Below are 20,962 nucleotides of genomic sequence, written 5' to 3' on the forward strand. Positions count from 1 at the left end.
TAAAAAAACACGATTGTCACTACCCCCGAGGAATCGATTTCCGTTTTCTTAGAAAAGAATATATTTGATATATATATATATATATATATATATATATTTTTTTTTTTTTTTTTTTTTCAGTAACACATTATTTTGTTGATATATTGGTTCGTTGAATTTGTTTTATGGTTTATTTCTGCTCTTTTACGTGATTTTGTTTGTTGTCGTACTAGCTTCTTAACGCTTGGGGCACGGTGCTGGCATCTACTTTTAAATCTGCAGACATGTGTACTTTAGTTATCTCTGGTCTGAAAAGGTTACGTTAAATCACATTTTCTTTTTCTTTTTTGCATGTGTGGATTAAGTTTTTTTTTTTCTTATTTGCTTTTTTCGTTTACAAGGATTCCGCATGGACACATGTTGCCAGCATACATAACCATGACTATTTTTGTGCTGCTCGAACACGTTGACTCTATCATTCTTTCCTGCATGGATATGTCCCGATGCACAGGTGTCTGTTTGTTTGTTTGTTTGTTTGTTTGTTTGTTTGCTTGCTTACTTTCATCACACTCGTCTAAATTGAAGAATTTGAGGAGACGCATACAATGCTGGAAGCATACCTACAGTTTTGTCCAAGGGGGGCAACTCTTTTAAGAACATTTATCTCGAGCGAAAAGGTACTCTACAGGCTATTATTTTCGCGATTTACGCCAATCACAGGTGGATCGCGAATTTCGCGAATCACCAGTGGATCGCGAAATTGACAACCCGCGAAAATGTCACTATGCGTTAGAGCAATAGTGCATCTACAGATAGCGTCGATGTAAATTCGTGAAAACAATATCTCTTGAAAATGTATGCAACCTCGTCAGTCGCGAAAATATCTGTAAGCGAAAATAACAGCTTACAGCTGTAAACAGTACCCCTTAGCAGAATGGGTTATTAAACACACTATAGCTCACACTTCATGCGCACATCACCTCATGTCTTCGCCACTAATTTTGTGATAGAGTTATTGAAGAATGCCGCGACTTGATTCCTGCTTTTGCAGGATTCGGATGCACGTTCATTTCACCAAAGGGCACAACAGAAGACCAGCTGGTTTAGCTTTCGGCGCATCATTTAATTGGGTCCATAGCATCACCCTAGGTTGAAAATCATCCACCCGATATAGTAACTTTAATAGGAACAGTCTATGATATTAACATACACTACAGCTGAGCACAGACGAACGGCCGTTGGTACTCCGGTCATTATACAAGAGTGTATCTTCTAACGGTGTGGTTTCGGTGATTATACTGCTGAGTATACTGACGTCAACTGGAAAAAAAAAATGGATCTTTACGCAAGGAATTTGTGCAAGAAGTCATGCCATGGTAAAAGACCTGGTTGAGAACTTCATCTATGATTGGCTGAAAGTCATCAGGTTGCAAGTCTTTCATTTTGCGTTAAGATCCGTTATTTATTTTTTTTTTCAGTTGTGGTCTACTTTCGGTAATTATACTGACGTCAACTGAAAAGACAAAAAAATGGATCTTTACGAAAAATGAAAAACTTGCAACGTGATGATCTTCAGGCACTCGCAGAAGAAGTTCGCAACCAGGTTTTTTACCATGGCGTGAATTCTTTCACCAATTCCCACGCCGATGAATGACAAATGGTAAATTTATCGATTCGTGTCTTTATTGTATTCATTAACATTTCTTTTTCGCTCATGGTCCAAGGCATATAATAGGTATTTAGATATCTATTTTCTTAGATTATTTATCTATATCCACATACTAAAATTGCTTCACATTGATGAAAACAATTTCTTTCTTCTTCTTTAGCTCTGAAGGATCTCTGTGCACAAGTGGAGACTTGACGAGCGACTAGATAGGCCGAAATAATATGTCATCTATCCAAACAATGTTTGACATTTCTTGAATATTTCTGAAGATAGAAGCGACCTCCGCATTCCCACGGTTTATCGAGCTAGTCGGGGCCGATTAACGAGGGCCGAGCTGGCGAGTGACGACTCGTCACGCCGACCGATGATTGAGACTTTTCGGAGCAGTTGTTATAGGGACTCACTATTGATGAGAATATATGAATCGTTAACGTATGATCATCTCTTTCAGGACGAGCTCGACTCGGTGAGGAGACACGACATATCACAGCAGTTGGTTCTTGACTGCAAGTGCATTATTTGACATGTCTTGTCATCCTATTTATTTGTTGCTCTTGTTTTTTTATCACTTTAAAAACGTTGCGCTTCCATTGCTACATTTGTATATCTGAAATAATTATTGCATGTTGGCCTACCTACTCGTGGGTTGTTTAGGGTTGTTTTCTTTTTCTCAGTGTGATGGCTATCAAAAAAGAAACAAAAAAATCTTAGTGCACAGCATTAATGTCTTCGATGGAAGTCATCCTTTGTTTATTGCAATATTGTGACCCTGCTATGGACAATTTCCATAAATCAGATCAGTGAGGACGAGGTACGAAAATTCACTGGATTGGAGGGTGCCGTAAGTTTTGAACCTAGAAAGGAAGTCAAAAGTAGGCTACGTCGTAATATGGCGTCTTACTGCTTTAGGCTGAAAACTTACTGTGACCTCTAGTCCCATGAATTCGGATATTCCGCCCTCATTGATTTGATTTATCAAACTTGCGTTTCCTTCCTATAAAAATAATCATTTTATTTGAAGACTGGCTTTGACATGTATGGACGTCGGACATAGATCATAAAGATGCTGCCCCGCTCATACGAAATTTGACGTACAATGAGTTCTAAACAACAATGCTGTAAGATCTGGGACCTGCTTCATAAAGAGGGGGCGTAAGTTACGATCAGTCGCAAATTGCAATTAATAAACAACTTTGTAATTGATCGCTAGTTACTCTCAATCTCTTGAAATCTAGCGTAAGTGTCTTTATGACACAGGACTTACGCTCGATATTGAACTTACGCTGCATTCACCAAGTTACGCTCAATAAATCGAGCGTAAGATCGATCGCAATTCTTTATGAAACAGGCCAATGGTATATTATAAAGAACATACTTCATCAGTTTCCAGTAGGTGTGGTGGTCATAGAGTAGCATCTCGTCATTATCTTTGGCAAGGCCGCGCGGGGTGTCAGACGGAGCGAGGCTCGTCGTTTATCGTGCCCCTTGATTGCACGCGACGTAAAACACACCGCATCGATAATGAACGGTAGCTTCATCTCGCCTTTCTCTGTATTACGTGAGTGGACATAATGAACATTCCCTACTCCTGTCTTGTCTTGGGTTGTCATCTCTCACTTGGAAAAGGTTCAACATTATTGGCGTCCGCAGTGATTTTCAAATCTCTTATCATACCAACGCATACTGCAGACAAACAATAATGGGAGTCGAGGGGAACTTATCGACGGAGTCAGAACGCTCAAGATGACAGCCCCCTTTTGGCAAATATTTACCTGGTATGCCTGGAATCCACATAGGATGTCAAATGCACCCGAGAAATGAGCGAACAAATCATTGTTTTATTTGGAAAAGTGTCAAATCTTATCTGACAAGGTCCTACATGGCATACTCGGCAGGTATTGCGGGTGGTACGTGGGTATACCACGCACGCCTTTAAAGGGATAGTATAATGATTATTGTTTTGGTGGAGACGAGAATTGGGCTTTTAACTTTTTGCGAGATACCAAGAAAACACTTATGATATAGTACAGAGCATACCATTTTAAGAGGAATTCAAAGTTTATTTGATGAAAATCGGGTTTGGAATGACTGAAACATCCAAAAACAGAGTAAAACAAAGCGAACGTAATAAAGTGTGGGTCCAACACTTTATTGGAATCGCTCTTTTTTGAATATCTCAGCCATTTCAAAACCGATTTTCATTAAATAAACGTGGAATTTCTCAAAGAATTACATGCTCTTTCATATTTCATAAGAGGTTTCTCATTATCTCACCAAAAACTGTTAGAAACTTGAAATTAGGTCTCAACCAAAGCTGTATGATCCCTTTAAGATCATTATTATTATTTTTTTCTTTATTCGCGATGGGTGGATTGGCATCCTCGTGAAGGGCGGTCGAGCTATGTAATTAGAATAAACATTATGACATCCCCGATGTTGGAGGCTGTCACGCCCTGTTTACGTTGCCTTGGCGCAGATTGACTGAGGCCATCCTTTTTCCGCCTACCAACGATCGGGAGCACGCCGGTCGAGATTGCGCCAAAGCTACTGAAAGGAGGGGCAGATCTCCGTGTTTACGTAGCATTTTCATTTCAATCTTATGGACATATACCTGTCTGTCTCCTGTCGTGGTATATCAACCCCCCCCCCCCCTCTCTCTCTCTATCTATCCCCCCTCTCTCTCTGTCTCTCCCACACACACAGATACACACACACACACACACACACACACACACACACACACATACACACACACACACACACACACACACACACACACACACTTTCTCTTCCTCTCTTCTTCCTCTCTCACAGTCACAGCTCACGCGAACAGAGATTCAAGATATCTCCCTCACACCAATTATGTTCGTTTACCTTCTGTGTCAGCTATATTTCTATCTTTCTCTCTTCCCCGTTATATTTCTCTCTTATGTTTTCTTTTTCTTTTTCTTTGCCCTCGCCTTCTTCTTTTTCCTGTAAAACGTTCCCAGTCAATATTTGTTTTCTAATCACTTCCTTGTCTTTCTTTGTATTTGTCGTTTGGAATTATCATTTTTTTTAGATATTTTAATTACGTATCTCTTTCTCATTCCATCTCTGTCATTGTACCGATTTTGCCGCATCAAACATTCACCTGAGAATGGAAACTACTTGATATTATACGTTTTATACCATTCATACACACACACACACACACACACACACACACACACACTTTCTCTTCCTCTCTTCTTCCTCTCTCACAGTCACAGCTCACGCGAACAGAGATTCAAGATATCTCCCTCACACCAATTATGTTCGTTTACCTTCTGTGTCAGCTATATTTCTATCTTTCTCTTTTCCCCGTTATATTTCTCTCTTATGTTTTCTTTTTCTTTTTCTTTGCCCTCGCCTTCTTCTTTTTCCTGTAAAACGTTCCCAGTCAATATTTGTTTTCTAATCACTTCCTTGTCTTTCTTTGTATTTGTCGTTTGGAATTATCATTTTTTTAGATATTTTAATTACGTATCTCTTTCTCATTCCATCTCTGTCATTGTACCGATTTTGCCGCATCAAACATTCACCTGAGAATGGAAACTACTTGATATTATACGTTTTATACCATGCATACACACACACACACACACACACACACACACACACACACACACACACAAACTCACATTCACGTTTTCTCGTCAATTTATTCTACAAATGTGCAGTAGTGATATAGCACTTGGGTTCTTTCCTTTTCTTCTTGTCTCAAATCAAAGAGTCCTCACACAAAAGCAGAATTGGAGCTTTCAACTGGTGCACACCATTATCACGCCTTGGCTCTTTTATTGCAGCAAAAACTTCTATTCACCATAAAGGGATTGTATAGTTTTGGTTCACACCTTATTTCAGGTTTCTAACATTTTTCGGTGAGATAATGAAAAACCTCTTATGAAATATGAAAGTGCATGTAATTCTTTGAGGAATTCAACGTTTATTTGATGAAAATTGGTTTTGAAATGGCTGAGATATCCAAAAAAGAGCGATTCTAATGAAGTGTGGGACCCACACTTTATTACGATCGCGTTGTTTTACTTTGTTTTTGGATGTTTCAGTCATTGCAAACCCGCTTTGTATTAAAAAAAACTTTGAAATCTCTTAAAATGGTATGCACTGTAACATATAATAAGTGTTTTCTTGGTATCTCGCAAAAAGTTAAAAGCCCATTTCTCATCTCCACCCAATACTGTACCATCCCTTTAATCACCAATATATTCTTCAATACTGGCTAGATGTATCCAAAATCACTGCTACCACATCATCATCGCAGATGTGCACTTCTTGAGCTCAAAATTCAGACTCTATATTCAAAAAGAGAGCCACTTGCCCATGTGTGCACTACTTGAACTCTAGTTTGGTGTAAGAGTGGGATGGATATTTCAACAAAGTGTTTGGAAGACAGTTGCGGCATAATTTGGACACATGGACAAAACTATTCAGTATTGGTGCGGCGTTACCTATAACAGCACTGCAAATATGATAATGTCAAAATTTCCATGCAAAATGAGCTAACTCTACTCTTGTTAAGTCGAGATATTTGCCAATTTATCTGCAAAACATAACAAGAATGATAAGAAAATGCGGGATTTTCTTATTCAAGAATATTCCTCGTAATTTTATACTACAAGTGCGGTATATCATTTGGAGGTCCTATTTCACTTTATCTGATGATGTATTTACTTTAAAATATTTAAAATGGCGCTTAGCCCATTTTACGATGGAACTCTCCATTTCTTCCCCCAAAGGTAGCAGAGCAGAACGTAATGCATTCAAAAGACATCCACACACATAAGCGCGCGCACACATAAGCACACACACACACACACACACACACGAACACACACAAATACATAGACATGTACATTCTATTGACATAGGTATACACGCATGACCCTTTTCAGCAACCTTTGTTTTTTCGTTCCCCTCATTTCTATCAATAGCAGGAGGTAGCATTTTGAGCGTTGAGTCTACGAAATTGATGCATTTAGGATTTGATTGGTCGAAAGTGGGTTTTGATTGAGCACTTTGGCGGGGGTATGAATTGAAGTGATTTACCGTGCAAACATCAAACACTGACGGAGCAAAATGTTTCGACATTTTGTTCTCACTCTTTAAAAAGGAGAAAGGGAAAATAAGAGGCATACATTCAGAACAACGAAAAAAAAAGGTAATATATAGGCACAGGAAAGTACGCCGTGACGATCAGAGTCTCAAACAACACACTCATCATTGGTGATAGAATTTCACTGAAAACATTTGGAGAGAAAGTGGCGTACCGGCTTAGGAAAAAAAATATAACCTCTATCAATATACAATTTTCTTCTTCCATTTAAATGCATATCAATAAAAATCTAGGCACAGAGAGAGAGAGAGAGAGAGAAGGAGAGAGATCCATAAAATCTTTATTCAGCCTGCATAATAATATGTATTCATGTGTGTATCACGCGTCAATCTGCTTGATTGTCTGATAGACTTTGCACAAAATCTGTGATTAGAAAAACATTAATGAATTTGATAATACATGTACTCACAATTGTTTCCGATCAAGCGCTTCTACAGGCAGTGATCAGAAAACTGTTACAAGAGAAACGGAATACAACATCTACCGTGGATGCGTTCAGCACACATTACACTGAATTCGTAATATGTTACAATACTACAGTTCTCTTTTTTATGCGTTTTATATTTGTTTCTTTTTTATAGTTTTATTAGTTTGATAGCTCTTATTAGAATATGAAGAGTTTGTTCGCATAAATCGATAAGTTTATATTTGCCAAATGGAGATATTTGCGAATAAAGGTCAAGAAAAATAAAGAGAATAATAAGAAACTGTTTGCTTCTTTTGACGATAACTTCAAGAATGTACCTGTATATGTATTGACCAATGTATCATTTAAAAGGCATTATTTTGTACTTTATGACAGAGACCGTACTTCAAAATCTTGAAAAATGGACTTATCGGTTTTTGCGAACAAACTCTTCATATGCTGTCTGCTAAAGACCAAAATCATGCTCGAGATGAATATATGTATCACAATAAGGACTGGTCGTGAAGATGAAAAGCAGTGTCTCTTTCCTTTCTTTGGCCTGGTAACGTCTCGAGTCACTTTCTCAATCAAATCTTTTCCGCTCTCCCCCTTTCTCTCTTATTGGTTTTATGCTCTTTGCCTGTTGTGATAAGCCCTAGACGGACGACATAGAAATCGAAGACGCCTTACAGTTTGTTTGATAAATTTGAATGAATGAATCAGCCCCCCCCCCCACACACACACACAACAACAACAACGAAAAAGAAAGAAAGAAGAAAAAGAAAAAGATTAAAAATGAGGTCGACCAGAACGACACAATTCCCCTCCTCCTAAAACGTCTTACGTGAAACGGTGTGGCTTGCGGCTTAATCAAATTATGAGTCAAGTAGAAGAGAGGGAGAGAAGCGAGAGAGAGGAAGAAGAGAGAGATATATATTTTATAGATATACATATATAAGAGAGAGAGAGAGAGAGGGAGAGAAAGAGATATGAGAAGAGACACTGAGAGAGAAGGGAGAGAGAGGAAGAAGAGAGAGAGAGAGATACATATTATATTAAAGAGAGAGAGAGGGAGAGAGAGATAAGAGAAGAGACACTGAGAGAGAGGGGAGAGAAGAGAGAGAAGAGAGAGAGAGAAGAGGAGGCTGGAGGCCAACAAATTGGCTTTCTTCTTCTGCTGCCTCATGGGATGTTGCGGACACGTGTTCGAATCGAGTTAATCTAATTTGTTAAATGTAGATAGAACGGTATCAAGCCCCTTTAATGGTATGTCTAGGAGCTGCTGGCAGGCTTCGTGATGTCAGGAGGAGGTAGACGGGGAAATGAGGGGGAGAGAGTCTTTAGGAGGAAACACAATATGGCTGTCTTAGAAGTCTGGCACTATTAGAGTTGGGATTTTCACTCCATTCTGACTTTTATCTTCTGCGTTGAGCTTCTTTGACGTTGGTGGCTGGATTCTGCGAATTGGACAGACTGTGCAGATGACCTCAACAAAACTGGAGTCGTTATCACGAATAGCAATGATTTTGACTAAAGCGTACGATGGCAACACCATTTTTTTTTTTTTACTTGCTACTGTCCCAATACTGTATAGTATTACAATGTACACACTGTTAAACCGATTGCCAATACAATCCAATATTTCTTGCTTCTATACACAAACACATACACGCACCCAAACAGACAAACGCGCGCGCACACACACACACACACACACACACACACACAAGATTACTTTACAAACTAGTAGAACATAGACCCCTAGATATAATAGATAATCAGTCTTGAAAATAGTGAGAGATATGATATTGACTTGATTAAAGATTAAACTGAAACTATATAGGCAAGTATCTATCTAAAGACACTGTTTCTATAAAACGCACATGTACACACACACGCTCAGATTCACGAACACACACACACACACACACACACACACACACACACACACACAGAGGCATAATCATTTTGTTTATGGTAATAATGATAATAGGAATACTTTACACATACACAGGTACTAACATTCTTGGTGTAGAAATAAATACAATTACGGCAGTACACAGCTGCAATCCTGCAAGTGAAGGTTAACGATGAACGCTTCAAAAATTTGATGCACGTGTGTGAGAGGAAAAGAAGGTCACCTTATAAAAAAAAAAAAATCACACAAGTTTGAGAAGATTATTGACAAAGATTTCCACGCATATGTATACATAGTATTTTGCACATGTGTGTATATAATACATATATATTGTATATAATCTATATATATATAATAAATGTATGTATATATATATATATATATATATATATATATATATGTGTGTGTTTGTGTGTGTGTGTGTGTGTGTGTCTGTGTGTCTGTGTGTGTATGCCGTGCATCTCCCTGTCTGTCTATCTGTTGTTCCATCTTTCAACCTTTACGTACAGGTTTCCTGCGAAAGAAAAAGACCCATGCTAGTCTCTAAGAGTCTGATAACATTTGAGAATCAGGCAGACACGCAAGTCACACCTGCACTGTGACTTGAATCGGCCCACTCTCATGTATAATTTTGCGGTCAAAAATGCGCGGAAATTGCGCCCTCTTACATTCCCTTTCACACCTATATTTTTGGGGGGTTTTTTCTCATGATTTTTCCTCGCGATTTGTGGTTGGAGTCCTTCCTTGTAAAGAATCTTGCGGATCATTGGCTGATCATCAAACAACGACAAATAAATTTACGTAGCATATAATCAGAGCAGACGTTGACACCACCACCGAGGTAATCCACTATTGTTCAATGTTCATTCAACGGACGACCTCGCCTGCTTGGAAAGCCGAGTCATCTGCCTTTTGTTCAATGGTTAACACTCTGGTGAATCCGCGGCTGCGCGCACTACTTCACTTTTTACATTATGGTTAAACTAATGCGTACATGGAGGTAGCAGATTTGCGCTTTTGATTTATGTCGCGCTTTCTCACATTCCAGCATGCGGAAAGAAAAGAATAAACAAATATACAAACAAGAAAAGCATCAGTGATGCAATCAGAAAGAGTCGGTATGAATGGGGCATCGCCACGATAGCCTGCCCCATTAACGATCGCCGCCTGCACGGCGGCCGTACGCGGCCCCAACGGCGGGCAATTTCCCCCGCAAATCTGGTAGTTTATTACGTCCCAACGGAGTTCGAATAGTCTGCTAACCTTACTCGGCAGTAAACATTTCCGTACCATCCTTTTGCTGCACAAGGCAATGCCAGCAGCTACAAGCCACGAATAAATGAATCTTTCAATCCTCCAATATCCAAGGGACTTTTTTTTTTGTAGATGATATGGGTAAAACCTGAAATGATACTCGGAAAAAGGGGATAATAACAATCCATAGGTCTGCATTACTTGCGTACAATATGCAAATTGATACTGACAAGATAATGGCCCCTTATGGTAATCGTTGCAAGAAGGACTAGAATGCTTCGCATGATATTTTGTTTGTTTGCATCTTGAGTAAGTGTAATTATTCACATTGGTGTTTTGCAGGCCTTTCTTGTTTCAGTACTAAATGCTGCCAAATGTGTAATGCATGATATCGTCGAAGATAACATTCCTCGCGTTGTGTGTGTGTGTGTGTGTGTGTGTGTGTGTGTGTGCGTGTGTGCTTATGAATTGTCACTTTCTCCGCACTTGTAAGTTCGCAACTGCTATCATGTCTACAATTTAAATTAATGCCGGGGAAAGGGAATGGGATTCTTCCGACATGTTTGATAAAAATCCATATCAGCGGTTGCGATTTTTTAGTGACAAATGCATTTTGTACAGATGGTAACAACCTATTGACATAAAAACGGTCATAGCACAACTTCACTCCTCTGCACTACCGATCAAATGAAAAAAAAAAATCTCAAATCAAATCAAATCAAATCATTACGAATATTTTTCTCTCATATCTGTGTTGAAAGCGTAACATGTTTTCCAAGTGGTCGAAGATCGGAGTGTTTTGTGAAGTACATACTGCATATAAATAATGTCTCCTCGGGTGCGATGAGGACTCGATACAGCCTATTAGCATGTCAGCGAAACGCTTCCAAGGATTTTGATTATGTAAGTCCTACGCCAATTTGCGATGATGAAAGCCCGTCTACCAACTCTCATTAGCTGTCTAAGGCAAGGTATAGTCGTCTGTGTCGCATTTTTTTTCTTCTTGTTTTTCCTTGTCTCTAAAAGAGAGGTTGCCTTTCACTAACCACTCTTCGGTGCGAGAATGTTTTTGCCAACTTCGAATTATCATATACGTCATTTTGATGTCGCACGATTCATTGTGTGTATAAAACCGACATGCTCTCACCTTTCCTCTCCCTGCTTACGTAATGAATGACCATGGGGACTGTGTTTCGCAGATGTTTCCATTTGATTTGCAGGCCGGGTGTGTGTGTGTGTGTGTGTGTGTGTGTGTGTGTGTGTGTGTGTGTGCATGTGCGTACTTTGCAGCCATCATTATGCTTGAAACAGCATGCCGTCCGTTTGTGACGATGTATCATTCTTTCAATGTAAGAAGGTCGTATAATCACGTCTTGGTAATTGGCATAGCAGAATCGAAATCAGTGAAGCATGTGTCTTGTAATATTAAATTTCAACTGATGTACGAGAAAAATGCTGATAGAAGTTTCACTGTCGCTCCCTCAGTAGCGTTGTACGTTTCATACTGACGACGAATGAATTGCCTGAAAGCTTTGTTCTTGCAGAGACACATTGTATATATCTTGATTTGATATGAATATGTTTCTCTCTTATGTCTACAAAACAAAAAACAAACAAACAAACAAACATACATAGGTGAGTTATAATCATTATTAACAGGTCACATACAATAACTTTTTTTTTCACGTAAAAAAAAATGAAACGTATGAAGAGTTTGTTCGCAGAAACCATATTTGCCAAATGGAGATATTTGCGATTAAAGGTCAAGAAAAATAAAGAGAATAATAAGAAAAGTTGTGCTTCTTTTGACCATAACTTCAAATATATACCTTTATATGTAGTGACCAATATGTCATTTAAAAGATGTTATTTTTTACTTTATGACAGAGACCGTACTTTAAAGTCTTCAAAAAATGGACTTATCGGTTTTTGCGAACAAACTCTTCGTATATTCTAATAGAGTATACATTTGCAACAAAATTATGGTAAATCCGTAATAATCATAACAACCACAGTGGGGAGCCTAAATTACAAACACAGTTTGTATTTCTTATGCCCTCGAAAAATATAATCTACCACATGACAGCGAGGCAGTCAACGCATAAGAGAACTTACAAAATTGAAGCTCAGCTTTATGAGAAAGAGATAGGAAGAAGAATAAGAAACAAAGGGAATAGATGAGGCAAGTTGATATGAGAGGGGAAAGAAGAGATGGAGAGAGGAGAAGATATCAAGCGAGGAGATTGAAAATTATTTCTTAGTAGTCTATTCCTGAATTGTAACTGTTCCTCGCATAGTTCGTCAAAGCGATAGAAAAGAACGATATTCAAAGTTTCAATAACATAATCATCATAACACTATAAAAGTCAATCTTTAATACATGTAGCAACAATAATGATAACGATAATGATAATGATAGTAATAATAATAACGGAAATAAGGTTCTCTTCATCCAGGATAGACTCGTCAAGGTTGCCATTGCTCTACCAGAGGGCCCTGCCATTATTATTACCCTAGTGTTGCCAGGTACCCATGTATACACCTGGGTCGAGAGGGACATGGTGGGTAAAACATCTTGTCCAAGGGCGTAAGCACTGGGCGGGAATTGAACTCGGGTTCTCCCGATTGGGAGTCGGGAGTCTTATCCACTATGACACAGCGCTCCCCATCTTTCTATACCTCTTACGTGTTTTCTTTGTAGATGTGTTTGTGTGCATGCATGTGTCTGACTATTATTGTAGAGACTCCTTGTGTTTCGAATATCTTTACCGTCATTTAGGGACGCGCCTGTAATCGGAAATCTCTAGGCTTGATAAAATGGCTAAACACATTATCAATAGCATGGAGGAATTATTGATTAAAATAAGCGAGTCAAATGAAACACAATTCTAAGATTTTGGTGCTATACTGCTGATTATGGTGTTTTTATGCATTATTTTTGTTTTCATATGAGCCCAACTTTGGTCCAACTCTATCATCTTATAGGGTGTGTACAGTTCTGGTCGAGGTGAGGATTTAGCTTTTTACGTTTTGTGAGATATTCAGAAACCACTCTATGAGATGTCAAAGAGCATGCGATTCTAGGGGGTATCAAAAGTTTATTTGATGAAAATCGGTTTTGAAATGGCAAGGTGAAACAAATTGATACTAATAAAGTTGGGGCATGTCGCCTTTTATTATTATCACTTTTTTGGATATCTCAGCCATTTGAAAACCAATTTCCATCAAATAAACGTTGAATCCTTCTTAAAATTACATGCTCTTTCATATTTCATAAAAGATTTCTCATTATCTCACTTAAGAGTGTTCAGAACATGAATCCCCACCTCAACCAGTACTGTACAGTCCCTTTAAGTTAGTAGCAAAAAATAAAAAAGAGAAGACCCTGAATTGCAAAATGTAAATCTGACTGTCTAATATTGTCCACATAATTTAGAAGACTCAATTCTCTATGTACTTAATGCGGTTACCCTGTTCCAATTAATCACGTATCTTTAATGTACTTAATTTTCAGAAACTCAGAGTTACCAATTTCAAGGTGACAAAATTTTGAAATCTGCATGCAACAGAATTCCGCTACGAGGTTGGCAATATCAGTACTCTGCTGCATTTTGTTGTATTGGGCCCTACGGGGTTGAAAAAGAGCTATCTTCTAACTTAGCTTGCGATGAACAAAATGTTTAATTTGTCCTATATACTTCTTTTAAAAAATGCTTTGGGGAACTAATGATAGGTCCTTCGGGTAGAACCGTGCCTAAACACTTAAAAAAGCTGCGCATCGTAAAACGCTACCATCACGAGCGTTATCATGATGTTCCAATTACAAAAAATCGACATAATCATGACAATACTTTCCCTTTCAATAAATTTACAAAAGTGATAATCACTGAATGTACAATATATTGTTGTAGTAGATGGCCAGTTAAGGTAGGGTATATAGAATAGGAAGAATTTTTGTAAAATTATAATCGTTGATGTTAGTACAGACAGAGCTGCACGGGTGTGCGCAGAAGCGATGCTTTTCGTCGACAGAAGTTGCGGGAGGGGGAAAAACCGAATTGTCATTATGAAATTGATTATTTCCCTACAGACACGCGTATTGCTCTACATACAAGCGGAATAGAATCGGGCAGATCTTTGCTACTCACGAGGTAAACGTGACGAGGGCATTTTCATTGTAATCCGTCTTTTTTTCGTGAGTCATTCTTACTGAAACTGAGGATGTTGGGTTTTGACCAAATGTCAGCTTCCATGATATTCAATGGGGATGTTTTCTCGCCCTCAGCTTTCTTGCACTTGTACATCAATAAATCAAGAAAAGATTACACACACTCACACAAACACATCTCTTTCTTTCTCTCAAAGTGTAATATGTATATACATATATATATATATATATATATGTATATATATATATTATCTCTCTCTCTCTCTCTACACACACACACATACACACACACACACACACATATATATATATATATATGATATATTTGATGACCTTGTTTTGTTTGCTTTCGTAGATCCCCACAGAATGTTCACGCTCAAACAATTCACCTTTTCATGAGCATGTACTGAAATGCTGAAGTTGCACCTTGTCCCCTATAAATATCAGAATATAATTATGATCCACAAAATTGCTGTATAAGGGTTTGATGTTTATGCGGCAAATGGACGCATGTTTTCTCTTATCCTTCAGTCGGTAACGTCAACCGTTGTGACTATGAAGATTAGAAGTCACAAAAAACGACTTCCATCTAGCTGTTTGCTTCGAATGACCAAGGTAATGGGGATATTTTTGGGCTGTGAGTCTTCATAGTCACAACATGATTATAAAGATTGAGTTCGAAAACATCACCTGAATTAATGTACTTCGTATAGGCTTCAGAATGGAACGTCGTCACTCGAGAATAATGATGATACTTGTTTTTTATTGCAGATATTCTATTTGCACAATGTTGCATTGTCTTCTTTGGTCACGACCAATCATTTCTGTGAAAATGAGTCAAAATTAAATATACACAAAGTCAACTGACATAGCTGTAGACAAAAATAAACTTAGCATGCTGAGGTTTAAATGAAATCGTGGAGCTGAATTTATTGAAATACAATTTCAGAAATGTCAAATAAAACATACAAACATATTAAGAGTCTAAACAACATTCTTAGGTAAACGAAGAATGAAAAACAAAAAAGTCGAGCGAATGGTGTCTTGAAGATCACAGATACGAGAAATGAAAACAAAACAAGAAAAAAAAACAGACATTAAAGATATTACCATGATTATAGGCGGCATGCATTTACTTTACTAGAGAAAGATGACGGTCAATAAAGCGTTTCCTCACGGTAATCTGATAGAAACATTAACAAAACATGTCAGAAGCTCCATAGCATACTGAAGATAGAATAAGTTTTCAACGATTGATTGATGAAAGTTGATCAGTACACTATTTCTCAGGATATGAATCCTCAAGTAACATTTCTTTACGTGACACGGAACTAGATTGCACATACACATTTTTTTTTAACCCTCCACCGCATACACATCATCATCATCATCATCAACAATACCACGATCAGCACCACCTTACATCGTTTCGTCACACCCTCACCTAAGCACAGACGATATTGGTGATGGCAATCATCATATAACGCATAATGAACCTTTATCTTTTTACATACAGCGTTTAGACATTGAGTGAAGATGGCTCAACTCCTCGGCTCAACTTTCGAAGAAACGGATAATAGACATCCCAAAAAGATTCAATCTGCATAAAGGCTGTTCAGAACTTAGCCACGTGTTACCGCAAAGACCGTTACAGGTATAAGCAGGTATGTCTTTTCTCCGGTTGTAGGTTCATTACAAGTTCACAAGCATGCATAATTGGGGGATAAGAGTCGAGGTGTCTTGAAGAGAACACCAGAGGTAAGGTGAAGACAGACAAGATTAAGATGAAGCGATTATATACCATCACCTCTCCGAAAAACACATATTCATGAGGAGAGTACAGGAACTACATCCCCCACAGTATTTTATATCGTTTTCATTAAGATCCCCTGGAAAATCTGTTTTCGTCCTAACTGCCAAAAAATAACAAAATAAAAACGAGAAGAGCATCGCTGCATTTGTCAAAACAAATGGAGAGGGGGAAAAAGGAGGAGGAGGTTGTTTGTTGTTTTTCAGCTTGTTGTTATGGGTACAGTGTGTGGTGTTGTTTTTGTTTTCTTTTGTCTGTGTGTGTGTGTGTGTGCTCCTCGTAATTCATATGTTCTCGCATTTGAATGCTAGCTTTATCACAACTGGACTTCTAAAAACAAGAAAAAAGACACAAGACACACACACACACACACACACACACACATAAATGAACAAAATTTCGTATTTGTTCTCAGTGTTAGTCGTTGCAAAAATGAGATTCTGTACGAACTCATCAAAGGAGACTCTTCTCTTCCAGACGTGATTTTATGGAACATTAGCTTCTTTTTCTCCACCTTTTCTTTTCCGTTTCTTTCCCGCCTTCCTATTCTCACTTGCAACCTTTCTAATAATGGATGCAACACGCACATTTTCTCCCGTGTTTTTAGTTTACGAGAATGTCTGCTTTCTGGCAAATCGCCACAAACAGCAGCAAAACAACAACAACAACAACAACAACAACAACAAATGCAATAGGTAATCCAAGTGTTTTCGCGAATATCTTGATTTTGCCCATATCGCTAGCTCGAAACGTAAGGAATGTGCGTTGGCAGGAGAAAGGGGAATACGGAGGATTACGAGATATACGGGCAGAATATCAGGTATTTTAAAGAAATGAGTTATATGATTGTGCTTGTGCTTATGTGCAATATGGGAGGTAAAAGTTGCCTGTCATCTGCCTTTAAACTCCCCAACCTCGCTTTCTCCTCCTCCTCCTCCTCCTCCCCCTTCGCATTTTCTATCCCTGTGTTTCTCTATCTTTCACTCCGTCTTTCTTTTTTTTTTCTTTTTCATCTGTTTGTCCCAAACCACATTTTGCTATAGCGATTGGATGTTGCGTCATAAAGATTATTCAGACTGAAGAAATTGACGCTTGAGTTCTGTCGATTGTTTAGAAGTGTCAACACGTTTGCCAGACGATGATCTACCTACGAACACACGTAAACGCCTTCAGCTATGTTTATCACACCACTGTTATCGATTGTATACCTCCCATTTCCTCAAGAAAATAAGTTTAATGCATTACACTCAACGCGCAGTGGGCTCTCTGCTCGTTTTGAAGAGAAAGAGAAAAAGAAAATGCCAACGTCACAAAGATTTTACTTGCGACTCATTGGAAATGCCAGAATGACCATCAAACAATAATGCACAGATAAATGTATTTTCTAAATTTCTTTGACGAGGGGAATGTGTCGTGCATAATTGCGTGTGTGTCATTCGGGATGGTTGTTGTGTTCTTTAATATTTACCCTAAATTTAAGCACGTACTTCTCTTCGGGAACGTTAGTAAATTTCCATCCTCCCTCATTTCGTTCGTTGTCCGAATGTTAAAGGGGAAGGCTAGTGACTGATCAGTGGGAATCGGTGGAAATGCTGGGAGATGATTGTTCCAATCCTTATGGGATTCATTCAAGAGTACATTATATATCTATTGTTGTGTGAAAATTATTTGCTTCAGAATGGTCTCATATTCAAGTAATGTGCAGTTTAATGTTTCCAGGTAAGCGTCCCTGGTCAATGACGGGGCATTAAACTGCACATTACTTGAATATGAGACCATTCTGAAGCAAATAATTTTCACACAACAATAGATATACAATGTACTCTTGAATGAATCCCATAAGGATTGGAACAATCATCTCCCAGCATTTCCACTGATTCCCACTGATCAGTTACTAGCCTTCGCCTTTAATGGATAATGCAGTTTTTGTTTGTTTTGTTTTTTTCGTCTGAGGATGTACATCTGACTACTTGGACACACAAAGAAGAAGTAATTGCTTGCATTACATTTGTCATATTGCTATTGTCTAGTGGGAGTAATTTTAGTAGCCATTTTCGCATTATGAAAAAAAAAACACTTCTAGGCACTGTGTAGCGGAATGAAACCGACGTCAGTAAGACACCCACTCTATATGTCTCGAAGCCGATACCCACAAGGTATACAGCCCACGAGACATAGGCCTAAAACGGCCCACGAGTCGTCTCGTGGGCAGTTCTACCTATGTGTCCAGCTCATGGGCCTTACTTGCCTACATTTTGTAATGGAGAACTCTGGGCTATATGTCTCGTGGGTGTTGGTCTCGTGGGATGATTCCTCTATACTACCAACAAAGCATTCCTTCAAAACTCGAAGTCATGTAGCAAGTTTGTTGCGAACCCGAACCAAGTTTGAAAAAAACAAACATCAAAACTTCTCAGGGGTGGACCCAGGAATTTCATAAAGAGGGGGCGTCATTAATAAAAAAAATAATAAAGGAGAGGGGCACACAGGCCTCCATTTTTTTTTAAATAAATAAGTAAAGTGGGGTCGCCGAGGGCGCCGCCACTGCTTCCAGCGTGTCTATTCCAACAGGCGCCAACCAATCCATAGGACCGGTGATATGAAAGTGTAGGACAATACATAGTACAAGATGTCGTTTCGTTTTTGCTTTTTTTTTTCATGATCACCTTAGGGTCCAGTTTGTCCCGAACTAAGTTGGACCCTTTTAGCGCATCACGCAAGTCATCTCATACGAGCACACACCAAGTTAGAAAATATAAACAAAAACAAAAAAAATGAAACGAGCTGAAAAAAAGACAGAAAGAAATAATGAATAGCATGTAGGTCATCGATTCTTACCTGAGTGTCATTCAGGGTGGTTAGCAGGTTATATCCGGTTAAAACTTCCTTGTTCTGGCGAACGTGTTCCAGGGCAAGCTCAACGGCGGGGAGAACACCCCACCCGAGGGAGGACTCCGCCCGTGCCTCGTTCAGGGGAAACAGTCCGACCACGTGTATGTCCCGCACCACGGGTTTGTTGGTGGTCGTGCTGCTCTGCTCCGTGCTCAACGTCGATCCCACGTCCGTGGCCGTAAAGGCATCGCGGAAGTCGTCCGTGGCTCCGAGGACTTGCCCCACGACGATCCGCGGGCTGAGCGAGGCAGCGATGAATACCGCGGCCAAGAAGGCGGCGATCCGTACACCCTCCATAACACAAATAAGAAATGAGCGGGGGAAAATACTCCTTCTCTAAGTACACGCAATATCCTGCACAATTTTGAGCGCTACCCGAATTGCTTTCTCCGTTAATACTCCACAAGCAGACGACACGGGCTTTGGCAGTTATAATTCTGAATGTACTCAACTGTATGAGAAAATATTCCACAGTGTTGGAGGGATCAATGAAATCAGCATGCAACGTAAGATATCGTCTTCCTCGTCTGCGAGGTTATTCGTCAGTTTGCATTATATCGCTGGCGAGTACATAGGTCTCGACTACTGTTTATGCTATCTATTCATTGCAGCCGATCTTGAACCCTGAACTCGTAAAACGAGACCGAAAACAAGACATTGACACGTTCGTCAGTGTTGACATAACACGGAGTTATTGTCGTTGCGCCTCGCAGCAAACTCGCATCAAACTTGAAGGTCATACGCTCCGCAAAAGTTAGCATTCTGTCCAAACTCCTACTTCCTTGTATTTTTCTCTTACGCTTCCTGAAAAACGTTTACTTTTAATAGTAAATGTCTTCACTAAAATGCCTTTCAGGTTATTCAATCCAAGTTACCCACGTGGAGACAAAACCCAACAGCGGTATCTACCCTTCAACGATCAAAGTCAAGAACTACTCCAGACCCGAAGAGATTCGAAGTCAAAGTACAGATGCGATAAACACAGCTGGTACACTTCACGCGACGGTTTGCCCGACAATGCGAGGTACGTTCGCCTGGGAGCTAGCTGGCGACGTAGTGACTTTAACACCAGCTTCTATCGTATTCGACGAGTTCTGCCTGTTTACGCACGTCGATGGTGGCGGACGCACTATTGTGAGGGTAAAAAAAAAGCTCATAACTTTGTCCGCCTGCGCTGTGTACTTCACGTGCGAGCGCAACATTAGTCAGCATCCTTTACTGCTAAAACACTATCCCTCGCAGCTCTCGTATTATCATCATTCTATACAAACGAATCACAATATCAAACACAATGACATCATTGGAAGGGAATAAAATGTTAAAAGTGTTGAGTCCGTGATTGCTTGCGCTTAGTGTTAAATTCTATCCATTTTAGATTTATTGATTTCATTAATAAACATTGACAATCTTTTGCACACTGTATGTCTGCCACTGTAAATAATTAACATTTGTCAACCATAATTATTATCATATTTTTGTTCATCAGTGTTCGGAATGTTTCTTCTATGTTAGTCTGTTCTTAAATCAACATTAATTTCTGTAGTGTAATATGTATAAATTTGTGTGTATACACTAGATGAAAGTGTGCGTCAAATAAATTCCGCGGGGGAGCCAACATAGCACAATTATTTGCTACTTGATAATGTATGCATCAAATGTATCTGGAATAAACGTATAAAAGGGGGAGAGAGTAAGAATACAGACAGACAGA

The 20,962-nt window shown here is 39.0% G+C and overlaps 1 protein-coding gene across 1 annotated transcript in view; it reads right to left on the reverse strand.

Annotated features, from left to right (window-relative positions):
• Positions 1 to 19,458, reverse strand: part of LOC139743836 (gamma-aminobutyric acid type B receptor subunit 2-like) — a 168,067-nt gene extending 148,609 nt beyond the window's left edge. The window contains exon 1 of the mRNA XM_071654292.1: positions 19,198 to 19,458. The gene's annotated coding sequence lies outside the window, so the exon portion shown is untranslated. The remainder of the gene's footprint in view (positions 1 to 19,197) is intronic.
• Positions 19,459 to 20,962: the final 1,504 nt, after the last annotated feature.

The sequence above is a fragment of the Diadema antillarum genome, unplaced genomic scaffold, assembly GCF_040938485.1.
Source record: "Diadema antillarum isolate AM-2024a unplaced genomic scaffold, OU_Dant_1.0 seq00001111_RagTag, whole genome shotgun sequence".
Classification (NCBI taxonomy): Eukaryota; Metazoa; Echinodermata; class Echinoidea; order Diadematoida; family Diadematidae; genus Diadema; species Diadema antillarum.